Source organism: Centroberyx affinis, unplaced genomic scaffold, assembly GCF_046629955.1.
Source record: "Centroberyx affinis isolate AG114_WGS23_722 - 3 ecotype Tasmania unplaced genomic scaffold, CSIRO-AGI_Caff_v1 ptg006228l_1, whole genome shotgun sequence".
In the NCBI taxonomy this organism is placed as follows: domain Eukaryota; kingdom Metazoa; phylum Chordata; class Actinopteri; order Beryciformes; family Berycidae; genus Centroberyx; species Centroberyx affinis.
The window spans coordinates 5,001-18,015 of NW_027283165.1; the positions used below are offsets into that span (position 1 = coordinate 5,001).

General features: G+C 42.0%; 1 pseudogene; it reads left to right on the plus strand.

The window, feature by feature from the left end:
- Positions 1–12,443, plus strand: part of LOC139638241 (pleckstrin homology domain-containing family A member 1-like) — a 17,177-nt pseudogene extending 4,734 nt beyond the window's left edge.
- Positions 12,444–13,015: the final 572 nt, after the last annotated feature.

Here is a 13,015-nt window from a genome sequence, read left to right on the forward strand (position 1 = left end):
TCGTCCGCTGGAACAAATCTCATCACTTTCAATCTGAGTCATTTACACAAACACAAGATCTCAAGTCAAGACTTTAGAAACCTTTTCAAGTCATCAGAGTACAAGTCAGAGTCAAGTCCCAAGTCACCAGAACCCAAGTCAAGTCTCAAGTCTCAAGTCTTCTCTTCATGCAGCAAGTCAAGTCTCAACCAATTAAAAGTGTGACTCAAGTCCAAGTCACGTGACTCGAGTCCCCACCTCTGGTTTATTTCTCTGTATTGCTTCATCTGTGAGTCACCAGCTTGTTGACGTCTCTCCTCCTCCTCCTCCTCCTCCTCACATGACTGATCTCCTTCGTGTCTCGAAGCGTTCGCCTGCCGGTCGCGTGGCTGCAGCCGAGAGACGAGTTCACACCTGTCCGCTCAGGCTGGAGCTGTGGAAATATGCAGAGACTCTGTGGAGCAGCAGACGGTCCGGAGCCAAGGCCTCCTGAGGCTCAGATCTGGGTGTCGAGAAACACTGTTCGGACTGCTGTTGACAACATGCAGTTGTTGTTGTTGTTGTTGTTGTCGGGGTCGGGGTCCTGGCAGAAATCTTTGACACAGTCTGTCCTGGTATTTTATCAATCATTAATCACTTCTCAACATGCAGCGGTTCAACCGTCTGTAAGAAAAGTTGAAATCTGCTGCAGACTTCACCACTTTAGAGAGTCACCAAATCCTCCTGGTTCACTCAGCAACAAACCTGTACTCATGTCTAGTTTTCTGTAGTTATGTTATTAAATGTGTGTTTTATATCTTATCTTGTTGTACTCAGTTTACCTTTTTTTTCCTCTTTTTTTTATTTATTTATTTATTTTTTACCTTGTGCTGTATTGTATCTTGCTGTACTCGGTTTACCTTCTTCTTACCTCACTGTTTTAATCTCTTACTTTCACAAAAGCCCTTCTAGGGACGGTTGTTGCAAATTAGCATCCGCTATAAACACTATGATACTCGCATCGGATAGCTGTTCTCAGTTTGTCTATGTATACTGTATCTGTCCCTATCAAATAAACCATAAATAAATAATAAATAAAACAAGTCTAGATCCTTCAATCCCAGAAACTTCAGACTGATCTCAAGCTTCCATTTTGATCTCAGAGTTTAGTCAAAGTTTTCTCAGCTCAGCTGTTAGCTGCTATGAGATTTTAATCCTTTTCAATCGAATAATATCAATTTGATATTACTGCAGTATAGCAAGGTCAGGATCAATTCATGACTCAACTCATCAGTTCCAGTTCAACGGAGGAATTTAAGGAAGTTTCATTTAATTCAATGAAATTCTGTGAAATTCTTTGTATTATTGTTTTTTCTTCCCAAATATCTGAGATTCCACATAGTGTTTTATATTATCAATACTGAATATCATCAAATGTTAAAGGAATCTTTCAGCTGATGTTTGATGCAGAACATGTGATGGTAATCCATACATTATGATGGAAGGTGTGATTTGTTGAACTGATTTACAATGTTTAGAGTCAAGACAAACTCTCTCAGAAGTGGATTTTACTGGATTTTACTGGAATTCAGTTCTGATCCTGAAACCTGACTGCTGTGTGCTGCAGGTGCCAAAGTCTGGAGAAAGCCCGGCCGGATCAGAGGCTCCTCAGGACGCACCGGGAGCCATGAAGCAGGTTTCCTACAAGACTGAGATCATAGGAGGGGTTCCTATCATCACCGCTACACAGGTAACACACACACACACACACACACACACACACACACACACACACACACACACTGGCAGGTCCGGTCCTGTCTGTCAGTGTTGGTATGCAGCAGCAAGCCTCCGCCTGCAGAGCATCAACAGACCAGCAGCCAGTCCACTGCTTTGACTTTTAGAAGAAGAAGAAACATCTCAGCTGTTCACACCTGCAGGGCCAGTTCCATAAAGATAGTTTAAGACCAGTCTAAGCCTTAGACTGGTCTTAGATTCTCAGGTTGGACTCGGCTAATTAAGACTGTCTGTTACTTAAATATTATGACTGACTTATTTTGAAGTAGGACAGTTAGCCACCTTCCCCCTGGATAATCTTGAGTTAAGAACTTTGTTGTTATGGCAACAAGTCGGCCTAACTGTCAGAGCGGGAAGTTTAAATACTGAAGCTGTTTCATAAAAGACGGCAAATCTTTGTTTTTTGGAAAGAACCTGAAGAAGAGAGAGAGTCCTTAGAGAGAGAAACAACCCATTAGAGATCTACAACAACCAAATCTTTGTTTTTTGGAAAGAACCTGAAGAAGAGAGAGAGTCCTTAGAGAGAGAAACAACCCATTAGAGATCTACAACAACCAAGAAGTAGTAGGAACAGTTAACATAAGTGTCTATAGCAAGTTTGACTTAAGGTCACATTTAAGTCTAAGACCAGGTCTATCTTTATCACCCCAGGCCTAGCCTCTCTTCATTGGCTCCCTGTTCATTTTAGAATTCAATTTCAGACCTTGCTGATTGCTTTCAAAGCTCTTAAAGGTCAGGCTCCATCTTATATCACAGACCTTCTTCAGTGGCTCCCTCCATCTCTGTTTTTAAATCTAGGCTGAAGACACATTTTTATTCTCTGGTCTTTTTGGCCCACTAATCTTTTAATCTGCTGTCATGTCTATAACTCTGTATTCTGTCCCTTGTTGTTGCTTATTCTTGTCGTTGGTATGTTTCTCCTTGTGTTTTACTTTTACTTTGTATTTTAATGTTCTTTTGTACAGCACTTTGGTCAGCTCAAGCTGTGTTTACATGTGCTCTAGAAATAAACTTTACTTACTTCCTTTATGCAACTGGCCCCTGAAGCTCACCTCTTGGTCCACCTGCCTCTCATGGGTTTGTATAAAGTCAGGTGCTAAATTAATGTCGATGTGAATTTTGCTGACTCACACAATTCAAATTACAAGAGAAATATCTGAAGCTTAGTTTCAATCTTTGAGAACAGGCAAAGACCAAAGACTGTAAATAACCGAGGAATTAAAATGGCTCTAGAGGTGTGAGTGACCATCACTGATTTATCCACCAAAGACTCATGTTACCGGTATTTATTACACGGCTTTGCTGAATACTCGATTCTGATTGGTCGATTACAGCATTCTATGGTCTGTTATTTCCGAATAGCAGACCGCTGCTATGGACGCAGTTCTGATCATAGACTCTATTTCTCTATTTCTGAATTTGGTTTTTGGACATTTATCCTTGTGTATGTGTGTGCGTGTGTGTGTGCGTGTGTGTGTGTGTTTGTGTGTGTGTGTGTGTGTGTGTGTGTGTGTGTGTCAGGAGCAGGGGGAGGGGCAGAACGGGGCGGAGCGAGGAGCGTTGAGGCGGGGTCAAAACCAGCTGCCCTACTTCCTGTCCAGAGGGACACAGGACCAGGCCGTCATCAAGGCCGGGTACTGCGTCAAACAGGGAGCTGTGGTGAGCGCACACACACACACACACACACACACACTCCAGCTGGTCTCTCAGTCTCTACAGTGTGTCAGCACCTTCAACAGTTTATATGTTTTTTATATTAAATCAGGGAATAGAATTCTTCCAGCTGTAGCTCCGCCCCCTCTGGCGGCCATCTTGGAGGTCCTCAGCTCTGTGAACAGCTGACTGTGTTTCTGTCTCAACAGAATTGAACAGACGGTTAATTTCTGTCTGTTTCTGACTGAACTGATCATTTCATCACTGATCCATCTGATTGATTTAGTGTTTAGATAATGTCAGCTTGTTAGCTAGCTAACTAGAAGAGTAAATTCCAGCAACACTTGCAATACTGAGGACAAATATCAGTAACACAATAAGGGTCACTAAGTTAAGGGTTAGTTAATGCTTAATAAGCATTAACTAACCCTTAATTAACAGTTAACTAATGTGTCTGGTGATCATTTACTAATGGTGTTCATGTTAACTAAGGTATTAATTTATACATTATTTAATAGTCATCTTTATAAGCTATTAAATAATGTATAAATTAATACCTTAGTTAACATGAACATCATTAGTAAATTACACACTATTTAACTGTTAATTAAGCATTAACTAACCCTTAACTTAGTGACCCTAATATCTTAGTAAAACGGCTTGTAGCCCATCAGGGTTTTTTTAGCTAGCTAACTAGCCCGCAGGCTAATTTAGCTAACAAGCTAGTATGATCTAACCACAGCTCCGCTCCTCTTCCTCAGATGAAGAACTGGAAGCGGAGGTACTTCATGTTGGATGAAAACGCCGTCAGCTACTTCAAATCCGACCTGGTGAGTCTGACTCGTCTTCATCATGTCTTCATCATACCTCACGAGTCACTTCCTCACGTGTCGTTTTCCAACAACAAATACCAGAACACTAAACAGCTCAAAGGTGTGGGATTGTTTTCCTGCTGTTGTTCACATGAAGGAGAGTCAGGTGGTGACAGAACATTTAATTACATCGCAAATTTCGTCTCAATCAGCCGGCTGAGGCTTTTTTTCTTAATGACCAGTATTCCCCTTTTAGTTTTATTCTGTGTGTGTTTCCGTGCCACAGTAACCAGGCTGACATGCAGTGAGCCGGGCGTCATCACTGAGTTTGTCATGATGGGAGGAAGAGGTGGATTTGTTGTTCTAACCCAGTTCTGATGTTTACATGTCAGACTGAAACCAGCTGACTGGATTAACCAGGCAGACGAGGGAATTCTCCATGCATGTAAACACAGACACTAGACTTGGGTGATTAATTCATTAATGGGGGGCTATCTGTAAAGCATACAAACCTGTGCCTGCCTACATATAAACAGCGACCTTTTCCCACAATGCTGCTGGTTCTGTGGTGTTGGCATTTCAAACCGAGCGTCAGATATCGATTACAATTGTTTCTTTAACTGTCATTTCAACAAAGTAAATGAAGCTGAAATTGAGAGACTGTGTGTGTGTGTGTGTGTGTGTGTGTGTGTGTGTGTGTGTGTGTGTGTGTGTGTGTGTGTGTGTGTGTGTGGTGAGGCTTGCTTTGCCCTCAGGGACTCGTGTCTCAACATGCGACGGCATGCGGCCTGAATTCCTCCTCATATGATCCACGTGTGGGCGGCTTAGCCTGGGTGTGTGTGTGTGTGTGTGTGTGTGTGTGTGTGTGTGTGTGTGTGTGTGTGTGTGGCATGTTCACACATGTTTTGTGTGTGTGTGTGTGTGCCTTTATGTGCAAATTTCTTTACGTCTGTTACTGTGGAACAAACTGAGAAGTGTTACGATAGTTAAGCTTGTGTCATCTTTAATAGTGTTTTTATTTTACTGTTTTTTTTATTGTAAGTTATCATTATTTTATCTTCCATCAAGGATCATAATGATAATAACTAATAATATCCATAATATCTATATCCAACATTTAATTTTAATTTTCAAAGTCCCACTTTTTCCTCTTGAGTCAAATATAATTTCATCTGTTTTTTTATCATGTATTTTTCTATTTCTCAAATCAAATCAAAAATCATGTGTACTTGTGTTTATGTATTTATGTAGATGTGTGTTCCTCTATTTGTGTGATGTGTGAGTGTGTGTGTGAGTGTGTGTGTGTGTGTGTGTGTGTGTGTGTGTGTGTGATGTGTGTGTGTGTGTGTGTGTGTACTCTGCTCTCCCACAATCCCCTGCTGTGTGGTTTAGCAGGATGGCTTCCTATTAAAACTAAGAGCTGTGCCTCATTCTGCGTCAGATCGCAATTATCTCCAGCTGATCTAAATATACACAAGTGTGTGTGTGTGTGTGTGTGTGTGTGTGTGTGTGTGTGTGTGTGTGTGTGTCTAATCAGATGCCTGTGCGACCGGCTGCCATATATTTAGAGTCTCATTCTTCTGCTAATAGCAGAGTATAAAATGTCAATGAGAGGCTGTTGTCAGCGCTCAGTGTGGAAGATAAACAGAAACCAGCTGGCTGTGTTCAGCAGAGGTGGAGAGGGCAGCCGACTAGACTGTCCTGCTTGAGTAGAAGTACTGTTACTTTGCTGATATTATAAGTATATCAGCAGATATACTTAAAATGGTGTAAAAATCTACTTCAGTAAAAATAAAAAGTAGCTCAAATGTTACTGAGTTACTTTTTAGAAAAGTGAACGTTGGTGCATGTGATATTTCCCACACAGTTATAAAAGGATGAGGACAGTTCAAACTCGATTCTTTTAATTGGAAAATTTGGAAGTTACAAAATAAAGTGCACAAATAATTACATTATTATTATTATTGTTATAAAAATAATAACAAGTCCGATTCCTCTTCTCACTGTGAATTGGCTCCACAATTTGTCAGTTTACGATGGTCCAGTTTCTGTTGCTGATGGAGAGACACACAGTCTCTACTTTGTAATGGATGTGATTTAAAATATAACTAAGTACAATACTTAAGTACAAATGTACTTGGGTAAAAATACAATTACTGACTTTAAAAAATACTCCAAAAAGTACAAGTACACAAAAAAGTTACTCAATTACAGTAATGTGAGTTAATATAATTAGTTACTTCCATTCTTGGTGTTCAGCTCAGTCACTGTGTTCAGTTCAGTTCAGTTCAGTCTGTGTTCAGTTCAGTTCAGTTCAGTCTGTGTTCAGTTCAGTTCAGTTCAGTCTGTGTTCAGTTCAGTCACTGTGTTCAGTTCAGTTCAGTTCAGTTCAGTCTGTGTTCAGTTCAGTCTGTGTTCAGTTCAGTTCAGTCTGTGTTCAGTTCAGTTCATTCTGTGTTCAGTTCAACCAAAACCCAGCTGAGGAAGTAAAGGAAAGCTTCCTCTAAAACACTCTGACTCTGTTAAAGCTCCTGGTTTCCTGCCTCCATTCAGTAGTTTGTTGTGTTTTTCTTCTTGGTGGATAACTAAGAAGAACCTCTCTCTTCACCTCTCTCTTTCCCTCTCTCTTCCCCTCTCTCTCCCCTCTCTTCTCCCTCTCTTCTCCCTCTCTTTCCCTCTCTCTCTCTCTCTCTCTCTCTCTTCCAGGAGAGGGAGCCTCTCAGAGTCATCCCGCTGAAGGAGGTTCACAAAGTTCAGGAGTGCAAACAGAGGTCAGTTGTCTGTGTCTGTTGTGTGTGATGTGTGATGTCTGTTGTCCTTCGGGACGATGAGGCGTCACAACATGAAGCTCAGAGCTCACAGTAAATAAAACATGTGGCATGCCGACTCAGACTTGCTCTCTTGACATTTTACAGGTTGCTTCATATAAGTTTTAAATTTTACGATAAAAACACAAAATTGTCCACTGCAATTCTTTTTAACAAGTCATTTGATCTCGTACTGAGTCTTAAAATCATATTTTTCTTGAAACAAGTGAAAAAATCTCCCAATGGACTGAGATAATTTTTATTAATTTCTTGTTTCAAGACTTTTCTTAAATTGAGTGATATTTTATTGATACTGGTGATGAGCCTCACTCTGCTGTCTTTCAACATATTGGCAGTTTTTTCTAGAAAATCCCTGAATCAAGTTAAGATGCACTGGAAACCAGTGGAATTTAATCACCCATAGGCAGAATTTTTCACGATTTGTTTCCAAATGTAGGTTACTGTGACACAGTAAACTGTCTTGTCTTTAGCCCTAGTCTCTACTCCAAAACATGAAGAGTTGGAGCTTGAGAAGAGTCAGCTCAGTTAACCTGAACAAACTGTTAGCTAGCTAACTAGCCAGTAAACACACTGATGTTAATGTGAACATGCTAACGATACGTTAGCTAGTGTGCTAATCAGATGTGTTAACAACAAGACAGTGATGGTTAGCTGACCAGATGCTATAGTTAGCTAGCTAACAAGCTGACATTATCTAAACACTAAATTAATCAGATGGATCAGTGATGGAAAAATGTGAGTTTCAGAGTTCCTGCTCATTTCACAGGAGTCATTCCTATGTTCCCCAGTGCTAGTGTTAGGGTTAGAGACCTTCAGAATCAAATAAAATGATAACCATTGATTTTGTTGTGTTTATATAGCTGTTTTGAAGCCTTGTTCCAATAAAAAAAAACCTGGATAATATTTATGAAATATTTTAACTTGAAACGGGTCAAATTTGACCCGAACACAATAGGAGGGTTAATGTGTGTTAACAGAATATTGAACTGGGGAACATAGGTCCTTGGGAACTTAGGTCCTTGGGAACTTAGGACCCTGGGAACATAGGACCCTGGGGACATAGGACCTTGGAACTTAGGACCCTGGGGACATAGGACCTTGGAACTTAGGACCCTGGGAACTTAGGACCCTGGGGACATAGGACCCTGGGAATAGGACCCTGGGAACATAGGACCCTAGGAACATAGGACCTTGAGAACATAGGAATGACTCCCTTCAGTTAACGTGTCCCTGTTGTCCTGCAGTGACCTGATGATGAGGGACAACCTGTTTGAGGTGGTGACCGGCTCCAGAACCTTCTACATCCAGGTGACACACAGGAACAAAGTGTTCAGTCTTTAGTGTCTCTACTGAACACTGGCTTCTGTTTTTTGTGTTTGTCTTTTAAATCATCTTCATATCCTCGCTTTTATGTAACTGTTTTGGATTTTACCCATTAATTAATCTTGTTGGATGTAAACAATGTTTTTAATCAAACATTTTATATTCATTTTACTTAATTTTTTTTCTTCCAGTCTGTTTTCTTTTAATGTTTTCCATTTTCATCTCCTTTTCATATATTTTACCAGTCTTGTTTTTTTGCCTTCCTGCAAAACACTTTGTAAACTCTGTTTTTAGATCAGTGCTACATACATAAAGTTTATTGTTATTATTAGTAGTATTCCTTTCTCTGTTTTCAGTTTACTTTACTTCATTGAAGAAAATCTAAAAATAATCAAACATACAATTCATACATTTACACCTTATTCATTTTGTTGGTCTCCCTGTTTCTCTCTCTCTCTCTCTCTCTCTCTCTCTCTCTCCCTCTCTCTCTCTCTCTCCCTCTCTCTCCCTCTCTCCCTCTCTCCCTCTCTCTCTCTCCCTCTCTCTCTCTCTCTCTCTCTCTCTCTCTCTCCCTCTCTCTCTCCCTCTCTCTCTCTCCCTCTCTCCCTCTCTCTCTCTCTCTCTCCCTCTCTCTCTCCCTCTCTCTCTCTCCCTCTCTCCCTCTCTCTCTCTCTCTCTCTCTCTCTCCCTCCCTCTCTCCCTCTCTCCCTCTCTCTCTCTCTCTCTCTCAGTCTGACAGTCCAGAGGAAATGCACGGTTGGATCAAGGCGATCTCAGGAGCCATCGTGGCTCAGCGGGGCCCGGGGCGCTCAGCTGCCACCGTACGTACCGAACACAACATGAGGAAACACACACACACACATGAACACAACATGAGGAAACACACACACACACAAACACAACATGAGGAAACACACACACACACACACACACATCACACTCGGACACTCTGCTGCAGGTCGGCTGATCATCCTGTCAGGGTTTATTCTGCCACACTGACCAGCTCACTGTACACTTTACCTTACTGACTACACAGATCTGTTGAATCCTCATTTCTGATTGATCGATGAAGTCAGTCCTGCTACAGTGTAGCGTGGATGCTAGCTACAGTCGTTTCTATGGTTACAGTTCTGCCGCAACGTAGCGTGGATGCTAGCTACAGTCGTTTCTATGGTTACAGTCCTGCTACAGTGTAGCGTGGATGCTAGCTACAGTCGTTTCTATGGTTACAGTCTTGCCACAGTGTAGCGTGGATGCTAGCTACAGTCGTTTCTATGGTTACAGTCTTGCCACAGTGTAGCGTGGATGCTAGCTACAGTCGTTTCTATGGTTACAGTCTTGCTACAGTGTAGCGTGGATGCTAGCTACAGTCGTTTCTATGGTTACAGTCTTGCTACAGTGTAGCGTGGATGCTAGCTACAGTCGTTTCTATGGTTACAGTCTTGCTACAGTGTAGCGTGGATGCTAGCTACAGTCGTTTCTATGGTTACAGTCTTGCCACAGTGTAGCGCGGATGCTAGCTACAGTCGTTTCTATGGTTACAGTTCTGCTGAAGTATTTTTTGGTGGAACCTTGTAAGTTACTGTAGCAGGTAGTAGAATCAGTATTGGGTCTCAGGTGATGAGTGTTTGTTCAGCAGCTGTGGAATCAGCAGCAGAATAAATTCCCAGAACTGGTTCAGTCTGTCAGGTTTAGCGTGATAAGGACCGGCTCACTGCACGTCACACGTCACACGTCACACGTCACACGTCACACATGTTCCACACGTGTTCTGTCACCTCTCACATGTTTTCAGGGACAACACAACCCGCTGATGGTGATGACTGCAGCATGTTTCTGTTCACAGTGCAGATCGTCCAGCTCTCCACACACACTGCACTCCTCTGTCCTCCTCTGTCCAGTATTTACCTCCTCTCTGAATACCCCCCCACCACACACACACACACACACACACACACACACACACACACACACACACACCCTGTTACTTCTTTCCATCTTTTTCTTCAATCGTCCCCTCTTCTGTCCCCATCTTTTTCCGCCCTTCCTTCCCTTCCTTCCCTTCCTTCTCTTCCTTCCCTCTGTTTGAAGAGTTTGGTTTCAAAATGAAATAATTATCCTCTACTGGAAAAAAAACAAACAGATATTCTGACAAAGTAATTGGCAGCACAAAATTAGAACAAACTGTGGTAGATTTTAAACTAACAACATCACCACACTTACAGACTGGATTCTGTTTGAGATGTTGTCCTCAGAGGATGTTTGGTGTTCAGCAGCAGAGCTTCAGGTTTTGTAACTGAGCTGTGAACTGTTGTTTTCAGATACGTCAGGCCAGAAGGCTGTCCAGCCCTTGTATACAGAGGTATACGCCATTCTGCAGTGGTGAATGCAGCACGTATGTGACCCCCCCCCGCCCAAACCCCCAATCCCCCCACCCCCACCCCCACCCCCTTGTCCTGTAGCCCTACCAGCCCCCCCTCCCACCTAACACTCAGGCCCTGCGTCCACCAGACACACATTTTATTTATTTTAGCTAGCAGCGCAAAAGCAGAAGCGCTGGATGTGGCTCCTGCTGTTCACATGGCACTAGATCAGTGATTCTCAACCTTTTTCATATCAAGGACCCTAATGTAGTCCACATTACGGCCACGGACCCCCATTTGATGTGAGTTTGTCCCTCGGACCCAAATCTGAGAATATTTTTATTGTCAGATATGATTTTGTCCAGAACTCCATGACTATCTGTATTGTAGGTAGAGAGATAACAGAGAAACTATGATCAAAACAGTCAGTCTCCTACATTCTATAGTTGTTCTTGTAAATGAAATAATGAAGTTTAACACTTCATTGATTTGCTGGGGACCCCGGATGCCCTCAAGGACCCCACATTGAGAAACACTGCACTAGATAACTTATAATGTTCTGCAGCCTGAATTCTGAGTTATTTCAGTGATTTCAGAAACATGCAACAGGACATGGTTGACAGAAGGTTTTAGGTGGATTCCTATCAGGGAATTGTTTCCACAGTGTTCATTATTACTTTTCTCCTTTTTTATTAGAAAGCCTGAGCTGTTTGTCTTCAGCGCTCAGCATGTCAGACGCTGACAGACGAAAACATTTGAAGAGTTTCAAAATAACAAATCCACCATTTGACATTTGGACACTATTCAACCAGTGAGTCTGTTGAAGACTTTTGCTCACAAAGTAGTTGTGTGTTTGAGCGCCAAATCTTCTGTTTTAAAATACTGACAGGTGGGAAATATTTCCAAAATGGATATTGATTGATTCATCAACTGAGTGATCAGTGATTGAGTAACTGACTGATTTGCGCTCTAGATGCCCAGCCCCCCAAGATGCTTACAAGACACATCAAATACAGTGTATGGTGTTGGGGAATGAAACCCATCACCAGGATTCTCATTGGACGAGCAGGAGCCTCCAGCAGCACTTCGCTGACCAAGCTGCTAGCTAAACAGAGGGATGAAGTGGACACACGGGCCATAATTAATATTTCCAACAGGGGGGGGGGGGGGGGAACAGATTCAGCATCCAGGAGATGCTGGTGTGGGAATGTTGTGGGAACGTCTGAAGCGTCACAGCAAAGTTCAGTGAAATACCCAAACTTCTATACATTCAAACAAATTTGTGAATTTCAAAGTTTTGCAAAAGTCAGATTTTGACATCACCGTTTTAAACCGTAATCCAATGGAACAACATTTTCTCACCAACTCCTCACATCTGATTGGGTCTGAATCTGGACTGGAGCCTGTAGTGTGCCCCCCTCCCTCCCTCCCTCCCTCCCTCCTGGCTCCTGGCTGTGTGGTCACTCGTCTCTCCGGCTCTAAAGCAGCAGAATAACCTTTAACTCCACCGCCGAGTCTCTCTGGAAGCCTCAGAGCGAGAGGCACACTGCAGATTTGGGTGAATCGTATTTGAGTTTCCTCTCAAATACGTTCAGAGTTTGCTTGAGTTTCTCCTGGAAGTTTTTAGGACTCTTTTTGTCTCCTTTTCCGCCTGCAGTAACAAGCGCCTCGTGTCCAGACTGGGTCCAGATCTGATGCGGTTTGACTGAATCAGAATCAGAATCCGTTTATTGGCCAAGTGTGTTTGCAGATACAAGGAATTTATCTTAGTGAGTAAAGAAAGACAGAAAGAATAAAACACAATATAAACCAATAAAAACTGTATATAAAAACAGTATATGTATAAAACTGTATATAAAGAAATGTTTCCCATTATTCTCTTATTCTCTCATTATTGTACTCTGACCTCCGGAAACGCGTTGAATCGGATCTTCAAAGCATCTCTGGTGCGTTTCCACCTGGATGTTTTGTGCTCTTGTGCTCTCTGGTTACAATCCGACAGAGGTGTGACCAAGTCAACTTTGTTCGTGTCCCAAGTCAGTCTCAAACCTCAAGTCAAGTCAAGTCCCAAGTCTAAATGTAGATTACCAAGTCAAGTCCAAGTCAGGTCCATGTCATTTAAGTCAAGTCTCAAGTCTAACTGTAGAACAGCAAGTCAAGTCAGAACAAATCAAGAGTCCAGTATCAATTTAATATCTTAAAGAAAACTAAATATCTAGGACCTTTCAATGCAATATGGTTTTAATAGGATAAAAACTTGGTAAGAGCATCATGAGTTTGA